A 13881-nucleotide genomic window follows, 5' to 3' on the forward strand; every position below is an offset into this window, starting at 1 on the left:
GTATATATATATATATACTTCGAAGGGATGTTTAGAGATGTCGAGACCACTAATGGAGAGACTAGTTTTGTTCTTTTACATTTTCTTGACATTTTTAGCGTAAGAAATATCTAACTATGTTGAACTATCTACAACATTTGGAAAGTTGTAAAAATTGAAGTAGAATCTCGGTAAAGATTCGTATACATTGAGAGTACACGTGATTGCAAAAATTTGTGCATATATTTCAACTATAACTAAATATATTTGAAGGAAATTTGTATTCGTTAAGTCTTGAATTTTTTTCTCAATTTACGCGGAAAAGTTTCGCGACTCTCGAAAAGACCCTCGAATGGGGTCAGTTTAAGACTCCACGTGTGCAGATAAATCGCCTGCAGTCTCGTGGAATGATTTTTTAATTTAAATTTTTACGGGTCTTTAAATAACGCGGATAATATTCAAAACGATAACGGGACAGTGTTTATTCTCCCTAGGAGCGATAAAAGTTCAACTAGGAAAGTTGTGTCATTCGGTGTGAAAGCAGCGACGAAACAAAAAGTAAAATTCGGTCATGAGGAAGTTCGAGAACCGCAACAGGTTGTAACGCCAGTAGTTTCATTCAGACTTTCAGATTTTTTGGAACGCCGCGACCACGAGTGGACTTGCTTCGTTCAAATTTTATCGATGCTTGCAACTTCTCTCCGTTGCTTTTTTTTTCCAAATACAAGTGTAAAGAAACGAACTTTAAATGTACGAAATTTATCCTACGTGCTCGACACGCATTTTTAGAAATTAAAATAAATATTAATTCGTATACTTGTCTAACGTTGCATCGAACGTACCAAAGGTGTATAACCAACGAGATGGTTTAAGATGGATGTACCATAGTGATTCGAAGCTTATCGAGAAACATCGAATCATTCGTAAAGAATATCGTCCGACGTGGAATTTATTTTCAGGATTGGTCGAAGTTATTTACTATGAAATTCTTCGAAATAAAACCACACTTCCATGGAATTTTGTTTCTCGTCAAATTCCAATAAAATAAAAGACACAAACGCTATTAATAACGATACGTTGTTACGTACGATAATATATTTAATACTTAACAGTCTTATTAGTTACAAAATCGGTCCATTTTATTTACAAATAAATATATCGGCTCATTAAACAAAATTCTTTATTTATATCGTTCGTATAAAATCTTTCCACTCTGTTCCACAATATTCATCTTCGACGTGTTTTCAAATGTCTTTGGGGAGCCATTTTCAAGACTGTCGTTCAAAAAAAAAAATACCCTTAAAAATTCACTATCTACCGAATTCTCAACATTGACCTCGAAAAAACGCAATTTTTCACAATACGCCTCAATAATTTTCACGCCTTCTTTAACCACGTACATTTTCCACGATTAATTTCCCATCTGTCTAGACAACATACGTCAAGTTCCAGACGAATCCATTCAACGTTTCAAAAATAGCGCGAAATTGAAATCGACCGGTGACGATCGGGACACTCTGTACCACGGATCGTGTTATCGTGCAAGCAAATTTTTCCGTTCGCGAATGAAATTCCCCGTCCTCCTAATCACCACGGTTCATTATAACATCCACCCTCGCATACGTCATTACCACACACACCGTGAATATTTCTTCGAGCGTTCCACTCGATTTAACGACGAAATCATCGCGTTGTTTCGAAGGTCGTTGGGCAAGCCGCGAATATCGTTCCCTTAATACACCCGGGGGGTGCTTGCGTAGGATTTTCGAGTGTCGATACCCGGAGGGGTGTGCGGAGGAGGGCGGACAAATAATTGAATTTAGATTGAAGGGTTGTTTCCGGGCCGGCGTCTCTCGAGTCGTCGTCGTCGTCTCGCTTTCTCAATTAATTTGTGAGGCTTCTCTCGCGTGCGCATCCTCCCCCCAACCATCGACTACAGCCCCCTGCACTCTACCACGAGAAGACCCCCCTGTACGAATCCACCGTACCAGGCTCCCTGTGCTCTTCATGGACTCCCCCACGAGTTCATCTCTTGTAAGTCTTCGGCGCTTGGAAAAACACTGTCGGATAATTCCGCGTTGTTTTGCTCGCCGCTTTGTGCCTTTGTCCCCATCCAGCACCCTCGATTAAACACCGAACCCCCCGTTGGAACGCGGTGCGTTATTACGCGGCGTGCCCGCGCATGCGCACGCGCATGCGCACAACGTTCCGATTCCAGCCGAACGAACGAAATACGATCGACGCGCCAGGCCACCGCCGCGACGAAAATCTTTTCCACGGTATTAACCCTTTGCGGACGGTTCAAAGTGAACCGTACCGCGATGCCGAGCTTCTGCCGCGATAGTCATTTAAAATTGCCAGCGCATATTTCTGCTTAACCTCGGCCATCGACATGCATTTAGGTGGGACACATATATGCGTTTCTCGGCTCTATGAACTGTTTTCGCCAAACGCATATACGAGTTCTTCGGCCAATTTGATGATTTGCGTAAAACGCATATATGCGGCGCTCGTTCGCAAAGGGTTAACCCTTTGAACTCGAGAGGAGACCCTCGGTCACCACACAATTCAGTGTACTTTTTCCAATTCGGGAACATTTTCTGACTCGAAATTCAAATTGGAAATTAGGTATTAGACACTTTTAAGATGTAAACATATGTATGTCAAGTATTGAAATAAAAATATTCCATTCTGTATTAATTTTGCGATTTAAAAGATTTTATCGGGCGTCAGTTTCAGGTAGCGAAAACGCTTCGAGTGCAAAGGGTTAACCTGTGGCGGCGCTACCCACGCTTGCCACTAGAGGGAAACTCACCACTAACTGTTTCCCGCAAGCTTTTCTCGTATCTGCTCCGATCGGTATATATACGATTCCTTACTGATCATCCAATATCCCAGCGTATAAGGCAGAGCCTGCTAGGATGTCTTACTGACGAGTATACTAGCAGGTCGGGATGAAGATGAAATGCTCTCCCCACTCCTTTTCCTACATTCGACCTATAGCCGCTAAAAACCTATTTGCATCATCGGTATGTGCTTAATTGCCGCGTTTAAACATCAGCGACGTTCAATCGAAGACTGACCTGTGTCAACTCGAACGGGTTGATCGTATGTGCAATAACGAGCATGAAAATTATTTATGGAGCTTATTAACAATATACTGTTTACATTTTTTCTTTTTTTTTACAAAGAAGTAAGAACAAATATTTTTGTATAGATAGAATAAATTTATTTAAATTGAAATGAATTAATTTTCGTGGAATTCTTTAAAGTGGTCGATACATAATGCTTTATCACAAACGTGACATTTAACCCTTTGGACTCGAGAGGAGATCCTCGCTCACTACTTACTTCGGTGTACTATTTTTGATCCGGGAAAACTTGGTGGTTTGGAATTCAAATTGAAATTTAAATATCACGTTCTTCTACAGTGTAAACACATGCATACGAAGTATATAAAAATGTTACTTTCCAGATTAATTTTACGACTTGGAGTATTTTCTCGAGGCGTGGGTTTCTGATAGGAAAGAAGCTTCGAGTGCAAAGGGTTAAAGATTGTCTCTCTTCGAATTGACTTACTCAAGTATACAACGCATCGTTTCGATGTTCTATTTCCCTTTGCTAGAGTCGCAGGTATCCGTACAGGAAAATGTCTGGCAGGAAATCGCCTAATGGAATCGTTGACAGGTGTTTTATTTACATTTCTGTTGGCTAAGTATTTATCAACGATTTCTTAAGCTAATAGCTGTTTGTGCACACGAAACGCTCGATCTTGCTTATGATTTTTAAAGATTACGTAACTGTTCAACAGCAACGTGTCGATAAAATAGAATAATATATTTTTATAGGCTTTTTTGCACCTACGCATAGTGTCTTTTGCGTGCTGCAACTCATAGTGGCAGTTTGGAAGATTTTCACAAACGAGTCAAATTTATTTAGAATACACTAACGTGTATGACACTGACACTGACTAATGGAACCGAAAAGTTCTCAGAAGTGGTTAAACGTAGTCTATTGCAACTGGTAATAGTGGACAGTAATGTGAAATTAATTAATTTCCGTAAATTTAATTTCCGTAAACGTGAAATGAATTTTTACGTAGGTATATGTTTTATTCTGTACCGTGTAAAATCTACACCAGTTCTCGTTGATAGTGTACAGTAGCGACTCGCGTATCATTACACTCGTTGATAGCGTAGAGTCGCGACTCGCGGATTATTCCGCGCTTGGTTGCAAATGGGTGAAATATTCGCTGTAAAATCAGGCTCGCCGACCCGAATCCCGTACGAGGTGTTGTACAACCGTTCCCTTCAATTATCGGCGAGTTGCTCGACGAGTTAACGTTCACACGCGCTCGTTGGAGCGTTCCGTTTTTTTTTTCTCTTTCTTTTTTTTCTTTTCGAACCGACCGGGCAGATACGCGCGCGACTAACCTCGCGAGAGATCCGCGCGCACGAATGTCTTGCTCGACGAGCGATAAATTACGGTGCTCGGACGCGGGTGACGATCGAGGAGGGAACACTGCAACCAGAACGAACTTCGTCTTTCTTTGAAGTTTCATTGTTCGGAGCAGTGTTCAGAGCAGAGGGAAATCTACCTGCGTAGGGAAACTGGCAGTGGTCGAAACGGGGCTGATTCTTTTTGTGTTGGTAATTTACTGGAGTGGCTCGTCGTTACAGAATAGCAAAGTATGTCCATTTAACTGCAGAGAGCTAAGGTTAAGTATTTTACGATGTTACGAAATTCTCGCGAAGTTTTCTTTCTAAGTGCGTGTTGCACTTTTGAAGCACACTTTTGAAGCACACTCTTGAATTGAATTACACGTTTCTTTTTTTATGTAAATCTTCTCCCTTTTATATAAATCTTACGTAATATTAGAATCACGATAGAAGAAACTTCATCGAAAAATTGTAAGAGAACTCGGAAATAGTTTCGAGAGATTGAAAGGAATAATTAATCGAGCGTTCGAAGAGAAAAGTCAACGAATACGGAGGACCTTTCTTTTTTTTTTTTTTATGGAGTGTGTCCCTTTTACGAATTTATAGAGGGCGAGGAGACGAATCGAATCGAAGCAATCTTTTACAATTCCGGGCAGAAAACATCGAGGACAGAGGGAAATCGGGAAAATTGGGTGTAGAAGGAAACACCAGGGCGGAGAAAAGGAAGAAAACCAAAGTCTGATTTAGGTCAAAACAGACGCAGAATCCTAGAGCTAATTTTGCTAAGTAACTCTCCGGCGTTGGCAATATCTTCGAACTCTCTCGTCCCCTCTGCCCCCCTCCCACCCCCCACTTTGATCGCTAGAAGCGTTCAAACGCCTCCGAGTTTCTCATATCTCTTTTTTTTTTTATCGACAAGCTCGATCTTTAGGGACTGCAGAATATACAATTGCAGCTAAGTAAATTGGATGGCTGGCTGGAGGAGGAAGTTACTCATCGACGTGTCGCTTCGTTTTATCGGTGCACACCTATGCACTTTCATGAGAACGAGAGAACGCCCTCGCAGCGAAAATTAGAAAATTTATTCGCAGGGAAATGTTAAGTCTAGTTAAAATATTACGTAAAGTGGCGCGCGAAATTTTGGGAGAAGAATGAGAAATTTGTATTGATTTTCTTAGGGGAAAACAGATCGGTAGATCTTTTGTTTTAGATTCATTTTTTCGAATTAGTTGCTTAAAAAATTCTGGAGGAGAGTATTGCACTATCGTGGAAATTTATCACGATAATTATCGACAAGTATTTCAATATCGAATATAGAGATCTTTGTGGATTGTGTACTTAGCGATATATTGTAATATGTTACATTTAATATTGTACGTAGTATTTTGAAATTTAATTTTCATTTAAAATATGAAACAAAATTTGCAGATGAAAAGAACACTTTTGTATATTTCTACGTGACTTTCATTTTCTTTAAATTGATAACGCATCAGGAATCTTCTTTATTTTCAAAATTTCGCAGTAGTTTACTCTCTGATGCAACACGTTGCACTTACCACCGTATGAAATATTATTCATTAAAAATCTAATAATGTAGAAGGGAAAAAAATTCTTCCCTGCGATTCTCCTTCTATTCTGTTAAAATTTCTAATCTTTTCTTATTTTCTTTAAAATTTCTAATCTTTTCTTATTTCCTTTAAAATTTCTAATCTTTTCTTATTTCCTTTAAAATTTCTAATCTTTTCTTATTTTCTTTAAAATTTCTAATCTTTTCTTCCTTCCGTTAAAATTTCTAATCTTTTCTTATTTAAAATTTCTAATCTTTTCTTATTTCCTTTAAAATTTTTAATCTTTTCTTATTTTCATTAAAATTTTCAATCTTTTCTTGTTTCCGTTAAAATTTCTCATCTTTTCTTATTTAAAATTTACAATCCTCTCTTCTCTCCATTAAAATTTTCAATCTTCTATTCTTGCCGTTAAAATTTCCAATCCTCTCTTCTTTCCCTTAAAATTTCCATTCTTCTCTTCTTTCCTTTAAAATTTCCATTCTTCTCTTACTTCCCTTAAAATTTCCATTCTTCTCTTCTTTCCCTTAAAATTCCCATTCTTCTCTTACTTCCCTTAAAATTTCCATTTTTCTCTTCTTTCCCTTAAAATTCCTAATCTTTCTCATTTAAAATTCCTAATCTCTTCTCATTTAAAATTCCTAATCTCTTATTCAAAATTCCCAATCTTTTATCATATCCAAACGTCCAACATCCCTTGCACCGCGTCCAGCGCGTAAAACCCGATACGCAAAACCCGTGACCGATAAAGTACCCTGAATTAAAACAACCTTTCCTGGTCGGCCCGAGGAGGACCATTACGATAATCAGAAACGTTCACGGAAGGAACAAATTACGCCGCTTCTCGAAGTCGTCTTTTATTATCGCGATTGTTATTATAGCCGCGTCGTCAACAACAAAGAGTCGTGAAGCGAGGGGGGGCTGTCCCCCTCGTAAATGGCGTTTCAGTCGTCGGTGTGGCGGTCGGGTCGGGTCGGGTGTATCTTTCTCGTCTCGGGATCGTTTTCACCGTCCCGTGATCCTCGTCGCGAGGAAAAGAAGCTGTCGGAACGGATGACAAGACGCGATAGTCGCGCACGCCCCGCGTTTAATATTCATGTTCCGTAATTCTGGACAGGGTTTCGCGTCGCGACGCAACGAATGTCTCTAACGCGCCACGCGTTTCCCGGTTTTCGCAATTTCCCTTCGTCATCCGGTGGAAACCGTGAAAACCTCTCTCTCTCTCTCTCTCTCTCTCTCTCTCTCTCTCTCTCTCTCTCTCTCTCTCTCTCTCTCTCTCTCTCTCTCTCTCTCTCTCTCTCTCACACACACACACACACACACACACACACGCTCTCTCTCTCTCTCTCTCTCTCTCTCTCTCTCTCACACACACACACACACACACACACACACACACTCTCTCTCTCTCTCTCTCTCTCTCTCTCTCACACACACACACACACACTCTCTCGCACACTCTCTCTCGCACACTCTCTCTCGCACACTCTCTCAAACACACTCTCAAACACACTCTCAAACACACTCTCAAACACTCTCAAACACACTCTCAAACACACTCTCAAACACACTCTCAAACACACTCTCAAACACACTCTCAAACACACTCTCAAACACACTCTCAAACACACTCTCAAACACACTCTCAAACACACTCTCAAACACACTCTCAAACACACTCTCAAACACACTCTCAAACACACTCTCAAACACACTCTCAAACACACTCTCACACACACTCTCACACACACTCTCACACACACTCTCACACTCTCACACTCTCACTCTCACACTCTCACTCTCACTCTCACACTCACACTCACACACACTCTCACTCTCTCTCTCTCTCTCTCTCTCTCTCTCTCTCTCTCTCTCTCTCTCTCTCTCTCTCTCTCTCTCTCTCTCTCTCTCTCTTTCTTTCTCTCTCTCTCAAACCCTCCCCTTTTTGTCCCCGGCGTGTCCTCCACCTTCCCACCGCCCCCTGCCTCGGTTGCCCCGTTGGCCAGGTAGTAGCCGGTTCTCGTTTTTTAAATTACGAGCGCCGCGGGTTACGCCGCCACCGCCACCGCTGCGGCGGTATTTACGAAACGCGGAATGAATAATTAATGGGCAACCGCCGCCGCGTATGGGCGAGCAGGAAACTCTGGAATAAAGCGTTTTTCTGGCGGCGCCTTCAGTGCTTCGTTGGAGAATTTTGAGAAATCGACGCGCGGAAACGAGCGAGCACAAAGGAACAGGAGAGAGAAGGAAAGAAAGAATGAGAGAGTGAGAGAGAAAGACTCGTACCGCGGCGAGTATTTAAATACGAGAGAAGTCAAACACGTAAGAAACAATAGGCCGCGGAACCCATGGCCGCTGGAAACGCATTTCCAGACAAGAGGTGCGTTCCATGGAGCGAGATGACGATGATAATAATAATCACACGCCCTTTGTAGCGACCGAGCTTTTTCTCCTTTATCGAATAAAATACGGCGCGAGGGGTCCCTGAATTGCAGCATTGTTACGGTGTTAACTGGAAAGTTAAAGGGAATTTTACTCGCACTTTCGAGGCGTGGGTGTCTCTTTGTAATTATTTTTCTTTTGTTTCTACGGGGTTCGCGAGGCTTTCTTGGGAGACAAATGGACGAATGTTGACCCTTTGAACTCGAGAGGAGATCCTCGATCGCCGCCCAATTCAGTGTACTATTTTCTATCCGGAAAAACTTCGCGGTGTTGGAATTCAAATTGGACATTTAAATATTACGTTCTCGTAGAGTGTAAACGCGTGTATGCAAAGTGTACAAAAATGTTTCGTTCCGGATTAATTTTACGATTTGAAGGATTTTCTCCAGGCGTCGGTTTCCGGTAGTAAAAGAGCCTCGAGTGCAAAGGAGTTAATACAATTCGGGGATGTGAAAAGATTTGTGGACGAAGATACATTAAAGATCGATTTTAGATTATTTTTAGATCTTTAAAATTACGAAGATTCTTTATGAATTTTGCGAAATTAAAGTGTGGTATTGAATTGTTTTTTTAATGACTTGCGGAGAGAACCAGGAAGGTGTACTTTTCTTAGCAAAAGTGTACGTACACTAGGAGCAATAAATTAGAAACAGTAGTAATTTATCGAACGATACCGGTGCAGATTATTATTACGCGCGAGTCAATGTTCGTGAGATTGCTTTCCACGAGTAATAATTTTGAAAAAGAATTTTTCGTTCGATTCGGCGCGGTACTTAAGTCGAGCGAGAGTTGCAGTCCGCTTTATCCTTTGAAATGAAAAAACGATTTCGAATAATTACTGATCCGGATGCCTTTCGTTTCGCAACCACTTCGATCTAGTAATTACGTCATAATAATCGATACGTGGTGAGCAATCGGTACTACAATTTGTATTGCGTACGTTCTCTATGGGTTTCTGCAATTTCTAGTGCTTGTACCGAGGGAAGATGAAACTCGTTGACACGGTTTCTTGGTCAAGTGGTGCCGGCTGCAACTCGAAGTGGCTCGTACCCCGGAAACGCACGATTTGCGGGCTCGTGCTCGTTAGTATATTTTCCTTTCGATCTAAATGGCAGAGTACATCTGTAAACCCGTGAACGTTATCACCGAATCGTTCCGTCGACGTAATCCGAAGTAATTATCTCGTGATGTTTTTTCATCGGAGTCACTAGCGCCCCAAAGTGATGCCGTACAAATACAGTAGCAGCCATAGAAACGACACCATTGCTTAAAAATACAGTTCGAATACAACGAAGATGTGGTACGTTGAATTATTTCAGCGTTGTAAATTACGTCGAACTTTTCTCGATAAACAACCTACCGAGTCAATAAGAACTACTATTAAGTTGTTCGGGGAGTCATTTTGTTTTTTTTTTTTTTTTTTTTTTGTGAAAATAAAACACGATTTTTTTAGAATGTGTAAACATTTTATTAAATTATATATTCTTCACTTTGGAAAACGAAATTACTTTCCGAACAACCCAATAGTTACAGTATCTATATGTACAACGTACAACTATATTTCAGATATTTCGTTATTCATCGATGCGATCGAAAAAGGTATCGTGTAAATTGAACGGTACTCGAGGGATTGAACGAGTGTCTTTTAAACGTTTTACGTCTCATATTTTCAGAGGTATCAGGTGTTTCTTTCGTGCTCCGTTATGATCGATAAAAAGACGAATTCAATGACCAGTAAACAGATGACCTTGAGTTTACTTCAAACAAATATCCACCGTCGTTAAACCAACTCGACCAACTCCATACCTCAGAAAATAAAAAACATGAAAAATTATAAAAGCGTTCGTTCGATGGTCCGCTTCGAGAACAATCTCTTTCGTGTTGGATTATTCGGAAAGTAATTTCGTTTTCCAGAATGAAGAATATATAATTTAATAAAATAAAATGACAAAAAATTCCAAAAACCAATATCTTTCACTCGTACACAACGTAAGATCGATCGATTCCAAAAAAAAAAAGATTCTTATTCGAAACAGAGATCCCGAAGCGAACACCTTCGGTCTCTGCCGTATATTTTCCCCGAGTGCAAAGAGAGAGAAGAAAGTCCTGGAACGTAACCTCGTAACGCAATCTGGCGCAACAGTGTCGTCTCGCGTAGCATACGGAGAAAAGTTGAAATTTTTCTCCTCGGTGGAAGAAGCAGCGGTCTTTTCTCTCATCTCCGTATCAGGGCGCGAAGGAGACGATCGAGAGCAGAGAGTGGGACGGTCACGGAGATTTCCTGGTACTCGGGTTACGGGTTACGCTTTGTCCCGCGTTTAAATCCAAGCATTTAGTGTCGTATTATGGAAGTCGCGGGGCGCCCGCGAGACACCGTGTGGGCCAATTGTGATTTCAGCGCGTAGCAGCGTGCCCGGTGCAGCTGCGACACAGTACGGGCGCCACTCGCCGCCTTTTACTTTCCACTCCTTGGCCAAACGGGCGGATACCCCCACTCCTCGGCCGCGAGACGGAACGAGCTGGTTTCGGGCCCCACCCACTTCGCAAACGCCACCTGCGAAACGCGGGAACCGCTCTCTCGCGGCTGGGTGGCGCGAGCGAGCGCGAGCGAGCGCGCTAGCGCGAACGCGAGCGCAGACAATACCGCGATCCATTAAGGCCACCGTCATTAATCCAGCCGAGAAAGTACTCGGCTCTTGGCGGAATTCGATCGTTCCGTGCTACTGTCGTACGCGCGGAAACTTTACCTGTCGCTGCGTAACTTTAACCTCTGAGAAATAGACGCTAGCTCCGTTGCCAGAACGGCATCGGTAAATGGGGATTCTCGGCCTGCTGGAGGCCGCGTTTCCTGGGAACCTGATGCGCGTATTATGTTGTTCGAAGATTCAATTTTGAAAAACTTTGAGAAAAAATTATTTTTTTTTGACACGTTTTATCAGCGGGATGTTCTCACGTGTGGAGGTGGTACGTAGACACTTTAATCGAGGAGTGTGTGAACGCTAACTTTTGTAACTTTGATTTCTGAGAATTGGTCCGTTATTATCAGGATGTTTTCACGCGCAGAGGTGGGAAATTGGAACTTTAATCGAGGAGTGTGATGAACGCTAACTTCTGTAACTTTGATTTCTGAGAATTGGTCCGTTATTGTCAGGATGTTTTCACGCGCAGAGGTGGGAAATTGGAACTTTAATCGAGGAGTGTGCGAACACTAAATTTAGTAACTTTGATTTCTGAGAATTGGTCCGTTATTATTAGGATGTTTTCACGCGCAGAGGTGGGAAATTGGAACTTTAATCGAGGAGTGTGCGAACACTAAATTTAGTAACTTTGATTTCTGACAATTGGTCTGTTATCATCAGGATGTTTTCACGCGCAGAGGTGGGAAATTCGAACTTTAATCGAGGAGTGTGCGAACACTAACTTTAGTAACTTTGATTTCTGACAATTGGTCTGTTATCATCAGGATGTTTTCACGCGCAGAGGTGGGAAATTCGAACTTTAATCGAGGAGTGTGCGAACACTAACTTTAGTAACTTTGATTTCTGAGAATTGGTCCGTTATTATCAGGATGTTTTCACGCGCAGAGGTGGGAAATTGGAACTTTAATCGAGGAGTGTGCGAACGCTAACTTTAGTAACTTTGATTTGTGAGAATTGGTCCGTTATTATTAGGATGTTTTCACGCGCAGAGGTGGGAAATTCGAACTTTAATCGAGGAGTACGATGAACACAAACTTTAACAATACTAAGTTTTGTAATTTTGATCTCTAAGAAGTGGAAATTGATTTCGTTGTCGAACGAACAAGGTAAATAGACATTTTTTGACTGCTGGAAACCATATTTTTGGGAACCTGATACAATGGACAATTTTGAGAAAAAACTCTCTTTTTGATATACCTCACCACCAGAATGTTTTCACGCGCAGAGGTAGTACACAGAAGCTTCAATCGAGGTCTACGATGAACACAAACTTTAACAATATTAACTTTTGTAACTTTGATCTCCGAGAAGTGGAAGTTCGTGCAGTTACCGGACGAACAAGGTAAATAGAGATTCCCGGGCTGCAGGAAGCCATGTTTGTTGGGAACCGGATGCACGTATTACGTATTTGGGTCGTTGGGTCGAAAATTTCATTTCGACAATTTTGTGAAAAAAATTCTCTTCTCGACGTTTTTCATCGCTAGAACGTTTTCACGCGCCGAGCACGAAAGTACACAGTAATCTTTATCAAGGAATATTATAAACACGAACGTAACCGAATCTCAAAGAACTAGGTGTTTCGGATTTCAGGATATAATTAAAACGCGAACGTGCCGACCCTTTCTCCGCGGAGTGCAAGACACCCTACGAAAGTAACGTTGATTTGTGTGGAGTGCTTGCAGTATGCACACGTTCCAGAAAGCACGAACAAGGGTTGTTACGGGCTTGAGTAACTTCCTACGTCCGCGCATTGCGAGCACTTTGCACTTCAACCTATGTCGCAGAGAAGGGACTAACGCTTTAAAGACACGGTAGTTTTCGTGGACAGGAATCCCACGCGATAAAAATGTCAAATTTTTCTCTCGATTCTTAGTAACCTGGATCTGACAAACTTCTAAAGAAATAAACAATAATAAATATACTTCGTCTTGGAATTTTTCCCGATTAGTTCACGAAAGAGTCTTCGAACTCCTTCGATCGCTTAAGCGAGCATTTTGATAATTTCGGATTAAAAAAATCTATTCTTTCCCAATTATCGTTACCAAATTTTGTTTACTTTCATTTTACTCGAAAATTTGAAAAATGCATAATTATTGATAAATAGAGGTGAGTGAAATAAAAGGAAAAACATAATACTTTTTAAATATATAATATACAATAGATAAATATATAATATACAATATATGAATATATAATATACAATATATAATATAATTTGTAAATTTCCTCTACAATTATTTCATAGACTCACATCGGTAAAAAAGCTTCCCAATTTTTAACCACACCTCCGTTAACTGCCTTTGCATACTTAATAAGCAGTTATTCGAACTACCGAGAAAAATCACTGCAGAGGAGTGGCAATTACCAGACCACTGTTGCAGCCGCAATTTTTCAATGAAGTGGACATTCGAAACGACAGAATCATCTTTTCCAGATTCACTCGTAAGTCGCTTAAACTCCGCCGTCTGGTATAATCCTCGGTTTCCGGGAATAACGTCCAACAAGCCGGTACATCGTCGCTGCGTAGGGCCGAGGACATTTTTATTACGCGAAATATGTAAAACTGTCACGTCTCGCGCGAGTCGCGCGCCCGAACTATCCTGCAACGTCGATATCATCCCGTAACGTCACTCTCGTCCATTAAAGGAACGAACCTATCGATTCTCGATAACGTATTCCCCGTTCGGGTGATTTGTTATTCATATCCACCGCGAGATGAGAAGCTGCCACCCCGGAGTACTCGTAATTTAATACGAA

At 41.3% G+C, this 13881-nt stretch overlaps 1 protein-coding gene and 1 long non-coding RNA gene across 3 annotated transcripts in view; one reads left to right on the plus strand and one right to left on the minus strand.

Annotated features, from left to right (window-relative positions):
• Nucleotides 1-13881, plus strand: part of Fas2 (neural cell adhesion molecule fasciclin 2) — a 233999-nt gene that overhangs the window by 48531 nt on the left and 171587 nt on the right. The window lies entirely within an intron of this gene.
• Nucleotides 13388-13881, minus strand: part of LOC143147695 (uncharacterized) — a 43148-nt gene continuing 42654 nt past the window's right edge. For both annotated transcript variants that reach the window (XR_012992325.1, XR_012992324.1), the window contains one exon: nucleotides 13388-13724. This is a non-coding gene — a long non-coding RNA (uncharacterized LOC143147695). The remainder of the gene's footprint in view (nucleotides 13725-13881) is intronic.

Source organism: Ptiloglossa arizonensis, chromosome 1 (assembly GCF_051014685.1).
Source record: "Ptiloglossa arizonensis isolate GNS036 chromosome 1, iyPtiAriz1_principal, whole genome shotgun sequence".
Taxonomy (NCBI): Eukaryota; Metazoa; Arthropoda; class Insecta; order Hymenoptera; family Colletidae; genus Ptiloglossa; species Ptiloglossa arizonensis.